The sequence below is a fragment of the Pelodiscus sinensis genome, chromosome 6 (assembly GCF_052426305.1).
Source record: "Pelodiscus sinensis isolate ZL-2025 chromosome 6, ASM5242630v1, whole genome shotgun sequence".
Taxonomy (NCBI): domain Eukaryota; kingdom Metazoa; phylum Chordata; order Testudines; family Trionychidae; genus Pelodiscus; species Pelodiscus sinensis.
Genome location: NC_143057.1, coordinates 52,384,043 through 52,397,101, shown reverse-complemented (window position 1 = coordinate 52,397,101; position 13,059 = coordinate 52,384,043). Strand labels below are relative to the sequence as shown.

General features: G+C 39.1%; 1 long non-coding RNA gene across 1 annotated transcript in view; it reads left to right on the top strand.

The window, feature by feature from the left end:
- Window positions 1–13,059, top strand: part of LOC142829866 (uncharacterized) — a 178,612-nt gene that overhangs the window by 116,542 nt on the left and 49,011 nt on the right. Inside the window, exon 2 of the long non-coding RNA XR_012904745.2 lies at window positions 1,638–1,771. This is a non-coding gene — a long non-coding RNA (uncharacterized LOC142829866). The remainder of the gene's footprint in view (window positions 1–1,637; window positions 1,772–13,059) is intronic.

Here is a 13,059-nt window from a genome sequence, read left to right as displayed (position 1 = left end):
GATTGCACAAAATGGGTCTTTTGTGTATTTTATGTTGATGAATATGAACTTAGCCAGTCTAACCAATTTTAACGCTGATTTTCCTCTCTTGCATTTACACCATTGCAAAATAGGTGTATTTACCTCAATTAAGTTACTCCTGATAAAAATGGGGGTATTGAAGTGCAAAATTTTGCAATAAGACAATGTGTGCTGAAGCAGGCTTCTTATTTTTTATTTATTTTTATTTTTTTATTTTTTTAAATAATAATTAAAAGGTCAAAAACTAAAAGGTATCTGCTTATTTACAGCGTAGTGATAACACAAAATACATTTGTTAAGCTACAAAAAGAAACCTAATCAAAGAAGACAATACAGCAAGGTTGAGATATAAGAGTAGAGGCAGAAGCTCCAAATACAACTCAACAATTCATTGTAATTTAAAATCTGTTATTTATTTTCTTTGGTGTAAATATCCATGGAAGATCCTTTCTATGATCTTCCACAGTGGAATTCCTTATCAAATCAGATGAGAAATATAGGATTTCCCATTCCCCACCTACGGATTTCCTGATTATCTGGCAATTCCAGATGTAGCAAAAGCAGTAATAGGGAAGTTCCATTTAGGGCATGAAGCCAGCATAAATTTCCAAATTTAGACAGTATGTTTTTGACCCTGATAGATTGTGTTGCTATGATTATAATGGTTGGGCTAGTAACAGCAGTAGTTATAGCGACAGCTATTGTCTGAATATTTCCATTAGATCTATGGTTTTCAGACTCTCATAACTTTTTTCCAAACTTTCAGCTTGGTCTCTGCTTGAAAGTAAGCTTTTTGAAAAGTTTAAGCAAACTTTTAGTTTTTTCTGGTTTGAGAGAGAAAAAATATATATATTCTACTGCTGAAGCAGCTGAGGGACAGAAAATAGAAAATCGACTATCTTCTTCTTTATATGGCTAATATAGATATTATGTTACCATCATAAACGTTTCTTTTAACTAATGGAACATGTTGTTCTAGTAGTTATGCTAGTGCCCCCTGAAAAAAATGTAGGACCTTTTAATTGAAATCATCATGTGCTCAGTAGTTTGTGTAATTAGATTAAATACTTTTCCCAATATGCCAACGTTGCCTAATCAAGATGATGGAATGCAGCATTTCAATTTTTTTGAACAGTTTGTGAGAGCACAAAAATGTTTAATACTAACATTATTTAAAGCAACCAAACTAGTTTGAGGTTTTTGCATGCAACTCAACCATTTCTGAAAAAATGTGAGTTGCTTAGGAAAAATGCTGGTAAAATCCTTAGCCCTGACAACTGATTTGTCTATATTACTGATTTTTGGGAAAGAAAATCTTTGAAAATATTTTAGGGGCTACACTGAACTTGAACTGGTCCATGAATGAATCAAGAAGAATGTGACCCATAAACTAAGCATTTATACCTAATATAATTGTTAGAGTACTTTCTCCATTCTTTATACATACAGGCCTCAGAGAGTCCGTATGTTTTGCATAGGACATTCTTCAGCCTCATGAAGGCTGGCATCTAAGTCTGATACCATTTGCAATATGACCTAAACACATCTCTAGTGGTAGGTGTGTAATTTTTCTTTCCTCAGGTGTCTATTTTAATGGCATTTTTTTTGTTTTACAGAAACCGAGATATACTAAAGAAGTGAAAAAGCTTGTGAAAAGGGTTGTCTTGGCACAAGCTAAGTAGGAAGCCATAGCTGTTCTGGAATTAAAGGAGAAGACAGACTTTCTGTGATGGAAAGTAAACCCCTAGAGGTCAGTATAACCATAGTAACATTAAAACATGGCAATCTACCCTTAAGTCATGTTAAGAATGCAATAAACCAGCTCTAGCAAAGAACTCCTATTTAAACATCGTCATCCTTAATTAACCCCTCCAGCAGGGGTGACTGGAAGCCACAAATGTTTCTAGGTAGCAAAAGCAATCATTGTGTTATGACACAATGTGCTGTGAGGTTGCTAGGGTGGAAACTGAGCCCTGAGGTTTGGCTGTGCCTGGAAGGGAAAAAAAGCACAGGAGTAAACTGTACAGAATGACCAGTGGAGGGAATGGAGTGCCCAAGAGCAGATCAGCTGGCACAACAGGGGAGTGTAGTATAACACAAAGAAGTAAAGTCAGTTGATAGGCCTTGAAAGGTACAGAAGACAGCATGGAGGAAGCCAGCCACTGAGATGGAAACTGGATGGCTATAGACAAAGTGGTGCTGGTGAGCAGAAAGAACTCAGGCCTACCTGAGTGGTTTGAGCTTTTTGACAATGTTTGCTAAATAAAGTGGGCCATCAGTGTTTCCTCTGTTTCCATCCATGTGCGGAATACATTTTGTTACGTGTACCATAAATAGAAACATGTGCTGCCCATTGTGAGCGCTCTGCTAATCAGTGTCTGGATATTGCTAATGGTCTGCAAGTCAAGGGCAGCGCTCTCATATGTTTTTATCTAAAGTGGGTCTCTGAGAATATCTTCTATCCTGAAAGGAGTGAAGTGAAATGCATTTATCCCTCACTACTCCAGACTATTATAACAATGAGAGGAGAGCATTCATGGACAAACATCAAAAAGAGCATAGGCTTAAAGAATCATAGGACTGGAAGAGACCTTGAGAGGTCTAGGTCCTTGCACTCATGGCAGAACTAAGTATTCTCTAAGCCATTCCAGACAAGTTTGTCTAACTTACTCTTAAAAATCTCCTGTGATGGAGATTCTATAGCCTCTCTAGACAATTTATTCCAGTGCTTAATCACCCTAACTTTTTCTTAATGTCCATCCTAAATTCACTTTTCTGCAACTTAAGTCTATTGCCTCTTATCCTATCCTCTGCAGTTCAAAAGAACATTTTTTTCTCCTTCCTCCCTGTAACAACCTTTTCTGTATTTGAAAACTGTTATCAAGTCCTGTGTCAGTCTTCTCGTCTTCAGACTAAATTAAGCCCTTTTTTTTCCTAATCTTCCCTTATATGCAATTTTTTAAAACCTTTGTTCTTCTCTGGACTTTTTCCAACATGTCCACATCTTTTCTGAAATGTAGCACCCAGAACTGGACACAATAGTCCACTTGTGGCTTTATGAACATGGACTAGAGTGGAAGAATTGCTACTTGTGTATAAAACTCCTGCAAGAACATTTTAGAACGATGTTCGGGTGTGTGTTTTTTTCTCAACTATGCTACACTCTTCACTTATATTTAGCTTGTGGCCCACTATGACTCTGAGATCCCTTTCCACAGTACTCCTTCCTAGGCTGTCCTTCCCCATTTGGTACGTACACAACTGATTGTTTCTTCCTAACTAGAGTATTTTGCAGCTGTCCTTATTTAATTTAATACTATTTACTTCATTTCTACTATTTACCATTTCTCCAGTTTGTCCAAATAATGTTTAATTTTAACTCTATCCTCCAAAGCACTTGCAATCCCTCTTGAACTTGGTATCATCTACAAACTTTATAAGTGTATTCTCAATGTCATTATCTAAATCAGTTATGAAGATATTGAACAGAACAAGGCCCAGAACTGATTACTGGGGGTTCCCCCTTGATATATGGTTCCAGCTTGATTGTGAACCACTGATGATTACTCTTTGGGAATGGTTGTCCAACCAGTTTTGTACCCACTTTAAAGTGGCTCCATCCAGGCTGCATTTCCCTAGTTTGTTTAGGAGAAGGTCTGCCTGCCTAACAGATCAAAATTCATTGTGTACAATAGTAAGAATTTTATGAGAACAGTCTTTGCTTTGCAAACTGTGCAAAATTCATGTTGGATATGCTCACCCAAAGGCTATTTAAAACATGTAACTGTGGGCATACAATGCATTGACCAGGGTTTATTTGGGTTGAAATAGATGAGGAAGAGTGCACATGGTATTTGTAATCAGCACTCAAGCACAGAAACTCACTGAGAGCAGGTTTCAGAGAAAGTAATAAACAACTTTCATCATCCTTCCTTTTGTTGGGGTATGTCACAATCTTAAAGTTACTGTACTTAAACACAGTGAGTCTCTGTGTTAACTTCAGTTAGTTTTCAACACTACTTTGAAAACAAGGGAAAACCTAAAAATAATTATTTAAGATCTTGGATAATAGTGTGTCTAAAAGAGAACATTGGTCAATGCCTCACTCCAGGCACTTCAAAAAACTTCAAGAGGAGATACATTGTTTGTTTGTTTTTAAACTTTTGAATGAGCCTTGCCAATGGGCTCAACCCACATTTCAGCTTGGAATAAATTTGCAGAGCAGAATTATAAAATCCCTAAAGCAACAATAGCAAACAGATCATTACCACCAGTCAAAAGAGCAACCAGGACATGATTCTGATATACCAAATATACATGGGTTCAAAGCTGTTGACTGAAACAGAGTTGTTGTGCTGCAACCCAGAGCAGAATCAGGCCTATTGAGTTGATACTGCGAACACAAACACCCACTCACAGCTCATGAGACATTTTATAAGATAATTTTGGTTATGGTTCTGTTTACTCTTCTGCTGCTTATGTTAGAAATAGTTACATAAGAAAGTCTTTTGGTACTTAGGAGTAGATCTGTTCTTTTTACCCCTTTTCCTTAAAGTAATAATCCTTTTTGTGGTGTAACTCTTTCCACGATAATACATTGTGATGTTACACAGTATTATTTCATCTGGGGAGAGAGCTGCAGGAATTGATGAGCACCAATCTGATACAAATATTCTTACTTTTTAAGGACAGTGAGTTTTCAGAAAGTAGAGGTTTTTTTTATAATATCTTATAGTAGTAAAATGGTGTTAAGTGACCAGAAACTCTACTGACTTTTAATTTAATTTTCTTTCATTTTTCCAAATCTGAAGTTTTTCACACACAATAAACCATTCAAGTAAAAATAGACAGTGCCAGACTCTGACACATCCTATTTATGTCAATGGGAGTTCTGTATGTGGCTCAAGCAAAATATATGACTCTTTGTAACAGCATTATATGGAATAATTCAACAACGCAGTAATTCACATTTACTGCCAACAGAGGCCACTTTCTATACACTGTAAAACAGTTATTATGTTAGATGGTCTGACTATTATCTACTGTATGTATGGCCTTGAAAAACTCTTCATGGACCATGAAATCTGCTCTCCCCCTGTGAAATCTGCTCTTTTGTGTGCTTTTACTCTATACTATACAGATTTCACAGGGATGACTAGCATTTCTCAAATTGGAGGTCCTGACCGAAAAGGAACTTGCAGGGAATCGCAAAGTTATTTCAGAGTGGATCAGGATATTGCCACCCTCACTTCTGCACTGCTTTCAGAGCTAGGCAGCCTGAGAATGGGTGCTGCTGACTGAGGCACCCGTTCTGCAGGCAACAAAACATAATGAAAGTAGGCAATGCTAGACCACATCATCCTTCCTTCTGCAGTGCTACTAACTATGGCTCTTCAAAGCTAGGATCCCTCACAGTAACCACTGATTTGCAGCTTCCCAGCTCTGAAGGCAGTGCCACCACCAGCAGTAGTGCAGAAGTAAGGGCAGCAGTGACTCCTACCCCACAACGCCACTGCAATTACAGCACCGTCAAGTTTCAGTTTTAAACAAATCAAATCATGAAATTTACAATTTTTAACCATGATCATGAAAAGGACTAACGTGGACTGCAAATTTGGTAAGACTCTAATTACCTGGTTAGAATGCGGAGTGGAAGACAAAAGAGGATTCAGATCTGAAATCTTTATTCAAACTTCAGGGATGATTAAACAGCCTATGAGCTCTTCAAATAAACTGCTGCTAATGTTATGTCTGTCAGATGTGATGAGAAACAGTTTTCTTTGCCTGAAATGCCTCGATTTTCTATGTGGCTTTCCAGCTATGACAGAGGAGTCAAACCAGAACTAGGGAATGAGATTCCTACATGGCCATCCCAGCTCATTCTACCCCCTGCTCCTAAGTCATGCTGCAGACTTCTCAGCCAAGGACCTGAACTAAGTTTGTTCAGAAAATGCCTGTAACAAATGTTCAAAAATCTGAGCTGGAAAAAAAATTCAGCATGGTTAGAAGTTTGTGAATCCACCTCAGACAGATGAGTCAGAAATAGCCAGTAGCAGCAAGCAGAGCTGGACAGCACATGGCGGTGAAAAACTAAAGAAAGATCGAAGCATGAAACTTGAGGACATGGCCACCCCACCTGCATATAGAAAACTAGTGGTATTATCCTCATCTGTTATTGAGGAGTATGATGGCAAGAGCTTTGTCTAGTTGAGTTTGAATGACAGTTCCAGCTGCTGAGGGGGGAACCACTAGTCTTCTCTTTTGCAAACCTGCTCTGCCCTTTACATCTCTATGTATTTTTCTGGTGAAATCACATTGCTGATATCTGGGGAAACGGAATTTTAAAGTCCCCACGTACATTTCTCTAGGCAAAGAAGTAATGGAAAATGAGTGTTTAAAATCTTCCATTTAAAGAACTTGAGTGGTGTTAGGAAATAGTCTTAGCTGGCTTCAGTTCCAGTTCTGCAATTTAGTGCTGGGCAGTATTCTAACTGTCCAGGAACTGGGCAGGAGACATATTGCTGGGATTCAGATGCTTATTGAATCCTTCTCCAAAATGTGTCTGGTTTGGAAGCTGAGTTGGAAATCTCACAAGAGCAGAGTCTCATGAGATTTCCAAGTTTTTCTAGTTTCAGCTATGCAAAATACTCCCCAGGGTATTTCTTTATTTTTTACTTCCATACCCTACCTCTGCTTAAAAATAAATATGCCTTTGTTTCTTAAGTTAACTGCACTCTTCTCAACTTGTACTTATTCTTTTGCTATTCTGACTGCACATTATTTTGATGAATTCAAAATGGTGATATATATTCTAAATAACACTGAGGAGTCTCCTAATGGAGACTCAATGTTGTTATCTTAACTAATCAGATCAGATCCCAGTCTGAGATCAAGGTAACTTTTTAAAGAACTGTGGTTTTATTTGCTATGTAATTAGTTTGCTACAAAATAAATAAAGGATTGGGAGGCACACCTAGCATACTGGCACAAGAAGAAACTAACTTGAAAGGGTCCGTTTTTGTTGATTATTCACACAGAATAAAATTAAGAAACAAGTAGAATCTTCTCCAGAGACATTTTACAATCCTAAACCATATATTTAAAACAAGGCCCAGACTCACTTATCTGGGGTAAAGCTAAAAATTCTCAGACTTTTCTTGAAAGGGTCTAAGGAACTTGGGGATTGGATCTCTCCTTCACACAATATCCACTACACTGCATAACGTAGCTTACTTGCCTTTATGGCACCTTCCCCTCTCCTCCTCTGACCCCAGGAGCTTTCTCTGCATAGACCAGAAGCAATGCTCTGGAGAAGAAACTGGAGGTTAGTGAGTCAGGGTAGAGGGAACAGTCCAGGACTGGGAAATATATACACTTCATCCCCACTCTCTGATACCGCAGACATTATCTTGAAATATGGTTCCAGACAGTGTTATCTTATTTTATATAGCTCTTTGGAGTCCTCAGGAGCTTCTCTGGCAAGGGAATTCTCTCTTTCAAAAGGTCATCTCCTGTGACTTTTAATGTAGGAGGCCCTTTGCTGCCTGTAATGATTCTACCATAAAGTCTGTAGGCCAAATTTGTCTGAGAAATGTGCAGTCAGAGAGCACAGTGAAGTGAGTTAAAACTACATGCACTCACATCTGAGGACAGAGTTTTCTGGATTCTCTTCAACATTGTACTTAGGACTATGATTCTGTACACAGGCTAGCTTTGCATTAATTGAATATCTAAAGGTATGATAAAAAACTGGAATTAAATTGTTACATATCAAATTTTTAGAATCCAGAGGAGTATTAATACAATGCTAAAACTATATCAATAGGAAATCTGGAGCCATAGAGGAAGTCTTATTTCTGAGGCAGATGGTAAAATCCCATTTGTAATAGGCTTTTTATTCATAAAAATACTTATCCTCAGGAATCCATACTCATCTGATTTTATTTTAGTTCTTTCACACAGTACTTAATATATTGTTCAATACCTCTTTGAAAAGAGAACCTGAGAAAAGACAAGCATTAAATTCAGCCACAGGCAAAAGTACTTTAACTGACTAATAATAAAAAAGAGATTTTAAGTCCTGGCTAGAAATCAGTCTGTTGTTCTTACAATTTCTTACAAATAACAGAAGTAGCACATGTTGGCGTATATTAGTAATTTTTCCAAGTATAGACTTGGGGATTGTGCTTACTTCCAGATAAAAAATTTTAACTGTAAATGTATGATATTTATAGGTCAAACTACACTACTGCATATGTATACTGAGCAAAGCTATACAAAACAAGATAGTTTTAGGGTACGTCTACACTAGCTTGTTACTTCGAGCTAGGTAGGGTAATTAGGGCAAGCGAAGTTCCAAATGAAGCCCGGAATTTAAATATCCCGGGCTTCATTTGCATGTTCCTGGGCGCTGCCATTTTTAAATCCCCCTTAGTCCGAACTCTGTGCCTGCAGCTACACGCGGCACGGAGTAGGTAGTTCGAATTAAAGATCCTAATTTGAACTACCGTTACTCCTCGTGGAATGAGGGCACGGATTTCGGACTAAGGGGGATTTAAAAATGGTGGCGCCCAGGAACATGCAAATGAAGCCTGGGATATTTAAATCCCTGGGTTCATTTGCAACTCCTCTTGCCCTAATTACCCTACCTAGCTCGAACTAATGAGCTAGTGTAGACGTACCCTTTCGAATTTCTTGAAATATGAAATTCTTAGGATTACAGTTTCAGAGCAATACAGCCCAAAACTAATTTACAAGGGAGGGAGTGGGGTGAAGAGTTTGCTTTCACCTAAATAATTTGCATGGGTCTGAGGTATGATACTAAGAGAGATGTTATTAAAATGTTTCAATAAATTGGCTAATGTGGCTCCATCTGGTTTGTCCAGATAGAAATTGGTAATATGGATTAGCTGAGTTAACTATCAAATAGATAACTGGCTAAAGAAAAATTGAACACTGACCATTTCAGTAGTGCAGTGACAAAGCTGTAGTTAGGGTTGGGATGAAATATCAGGAGTTCAATTTTTCTGTTGGAGTAAATGCAGAAAGACAGCTTCATTTGCTAAGAAAGTGATGTCAGTGTCCTTGAGACCCCTGTGCTGTTTGACTGTTACTCTGAAACTGAAATATTTTCATCGGTTACTGGAAGAAAAAATCACCCTGCCTACCAGAAAGGTTCTCAGAATATTTGTCCAAAATCTCTTTAGTTTACTTTCGTCATATGTTACTAATTGTTCTGTAAGGCCAAAATCTGAGTTATTAACTTATCCTCCACATAAATTGGAAAAAAATTAGAACTATGACCTTTGGACTGTAGGCTCCATGGTTATGGCTTGCTTTCCATATATATTTCATTAAACACAAGCAAATGGTGACTTATTTGTGGAACAAAATTCATAGTATGTACCAGTGTTTAAGCCACAGTATGTTTGGTTATTGCAAACACTGATCAGCCACTAGTTAATCGCTCCTTATTAAATATGGATCTCGAGATACTGAGGCATAAGTATTGCCCTAAAATATAGACGGTACAGGACAGATGTTTGCCTGATAGGGTGAAGTGTTGACTATGTATTGTAAGACAGACTTTCTGGCCCTAATTCATGAGAGCACTTAGGCATGTGCCCCTCTGTCTCATCGACATCAATATGTGCTTACATGATTTCCTGAAGAGGGATGTTGTCTTGAATCAGGTCCTTTTGTCTCTACATTTTGAAAATGTGGGCTGAAAGGTAACAATTTCAAATCCACAGTTTCTGGAAAATACTATCTTATAAGAAAAAGAAAGGCAAATGGATTCCTATTATTGAATGAGGAGCTTACGCTATTATAATTATATTAATATTTGCTCCGAGTTGTGTGTGTTTGGTTTCCTTTGTTTTAATTTACGAGGTCTGGAAAGGTTATCTTGGCTTTAAAGAAGCAGAAATATGTGGTAGGATTGAGAGTGGGATGTTGACTGAGCTCAGCAGCACCCACAAATAATGTGGCCCAATGTCATGGCAGTCAGTGAAAATGTTTACTCTGCAAGAAGTCATTTCAGGAGGCATGATGACTTGGGGATAACCTGCTCTTTCCAAAGAGCATAAACAAACCAAAGAGACGCATCAAGTTTTCACTTTAATTTACAAAAACATTTTTCTCAACCATCTCAGCAAAATGTCTCTCTTTGAGCTCTCTTTTTATTTAAATAATAAAATCTTATATCCTAAGGCAATTTTGATTCCCATGGAAAGTGATAAGAAAATATATGACTTTTTGCTGACATGAGTGTAAATAGTTAAATAGCTTCCAGAGAATCTTTTGCCTCTCAGCTCATCTGCAAGAGTCCAGAGGTATTGCAAATATGCAGCACCTGGAATATCCCACTCAATGCATATCAGAAAAGTAGCAAACTTTATCAGTTAAAATACTTTTTCCTGGAGAAAGCTTTTGGGCACTAAACACTCTGCCACACTGTGGCTGAAACTCTGCAAACAACTGTGTTGTTGCTGAAATAGTCCCCTTCACCATAGTGGGGAGGAGTTTGTTCTTCCCCAAGACCCATTCTAATCAACTGACACTACAAGCTAATCTCTAGTGTTTTAAAAAAACACACCCCGTCTATACTATACCCATGCTAAAAGTATTGCTAGCTGAGCATGGGCAGTGGGTGACCACATGTTTTGGGGTGGCAAGCCCCTCCGCCGCCACTCTGCCCACCAGAGCCCAGGTCTCTCCCTCCCCCCCCCAACTGTGGTTGTTGATGGCCCCAGGACATCACCTCCACCCCAAGCAATGTGGCCTCCCTGCGCCAGGCTAGCGATCCCAGCTTCCTCCAGCCCCAGAGAACCAGCAGGCAGTGTGGCTGCAGCCTGCCCCAGCTCTGAAGGTCAGTAGGTGTGGTACAGGGTTAGGGATCAACTTCCTGCACCGCTAGTCCAGTAAGGCCCTCTGCACAGCAGAGCCTCCAGCTGCATTGCTGGGTGGCCAGAGTTGTCCCAGCACCAGAAGGTCAGGCAGGAAGGCCAAAGGGTCTTGCTGTCTAGATTGATGACATCATATGAGGAAAGGGGTACCCAGAGGTATGGAGTGAGGAAAGAGTAATCAAGTAACCAAAATAAAAAGCAGCGAGGAGTCCCGTGGCACCTTATAGACTAACTGAAGTGTAGGAGCATAAGCTTTCGTGGGCAAAGACCCACTTCGTCAGATGCATGTAGTGGAAATTTCCAGAGGCAGGTATAAATATGCAGGCCAGGATCAGGCTGGAGATGACATTGTAAAATAGATAAATAGGATGAAGTTTAATAAGGACAAATGCAAAGAACTCCACTTAGGAAGGAACAATCTGTTTCACACATACAGAATGGGAAGTGACTGTCTAGGAAGGAGTATTGCAGAAGGGGATCTAGGGGTCATAGTGGACCACAAGCTAAATATGAGTCAATGGTGTGACGCTATTGCAAAAAAAGCAAACATGATTCTGGGATATATTAACAGCAGTGTTGTGAGCACGACACGAGACAGCAGTGTTGAGAGCAAGTTTTGGGCACCCTGTTTCAAGAAAGATGTGGAGAAATTGGAGAAGGTCCAGAGAAGAGCAAAAAAAATTATTAAAGGTCTAGCAAACTCGAGCTATGTGGGAAGGCTGAAGGAATTGGACTTGGTTAGTCTGGAAAAGAGAAGACTGAGGCTATGTCTATACTGCTGTTTTTTGGGGCAGAAGATATGCAAATTGCACTCTCATTTGTATATTTTCTGCCAATCCTTTTTGCGGAAGAGGTTTTGCTGATAAAAAGCCCCATGTAGATGGGGCCATTTGTCAGAAAAAACCCTTTTTCACAAGATCCCTTATTCCTCAAAAAATTAGGTTTACAGGATCTTGCGAAAAAGGGTTTTTTTCCCCCAACAAATGGCCCCGTCTACGTGGGGCTTTTTATTGGCAAAACCTCTTCTGTAAAAAGGATTGGCAGAAGATATGCAAATGAGAGCATGATTTGTAAATCTTCTGCAAAAAAAAAATCTGGCAGTGTAGACATACCCGAAAACCGCTATCATGTCCCCTCTCAGGCTATCTAAATGGGTGTCACGGTGGGGGGGGGGGGGGGAGTTGTTCTTCTTGGCCTCTGAGGATAGAACAAGAAGCAATGGGCTTAAACTGCAGCAAGGGAAGTTTAGGTTGGACATTAGGAAAAACTTCCTAACGGTCAGGGTGGTTAAACACTGGAATAAATTGCCTAGGGAGGTTGTGGAATCTCCATCACTGGAGATATTTAAGAGCAGGTTAGACAGACATCTATCAGGGATGAGCTAGACAGTGCTTGGTCCTGCCATGAGGGCAGGGGACTGTACTTGATCTCTTGAGGTCCCTTCCAGTTCTAGTATTCTATGATTCTATGTAAAATGTCTCCTGGGAGCTGAGGAAAAATTTTTTGTTCCGAATTTTGTTTTGCATTATGGCAGCACCTTGGGCCCCCAGCAATCGTCATCTTAGCCTATTTGCAACATACATCTGGTGGCGCATGACCAGGAGTCATCAGAGTTCATGCCTCTGTTATACCAGACCATTATACACCAGCTCAGAACACAGACAATCTCTCTCCAGAAAAGCTGAATCCTGAACAGAATGGGTGTTAATGAGCTTTCCCTAAGTAATGTATAGAAAGTGAGCAAGGGTCAGAATTTGAAGTGAGATTGCAGTGAGTACATAGGCTGATTCGCTGCCCAGGGGTGAATTTCATTTGCCCTTCATGCACAATGTTGATGTCCAGGGCAACAGAGTAAAATTAGATATTTCTTATTTTGTGTTTTTGAAAAATAAAATGTGGGATGAAATTACTTTGCCTTACATCATTGCTTGTGAAAGAACAGTTGGTTATTTTTTTAAAGAACATCTCCTTTCAAAAAGAAAGAGAAATAAATGTTTAATCTCCAGTGATTTATAGAAAAAACATGAGGGGGAAATGCTGTAAAAAGCCTGCATTCTTGGGTCTTGAATTGAATCACTATGTGAAGATATTAAACAAATTCTTTATGGACTTCCTCAAACTGTGTGTGTGA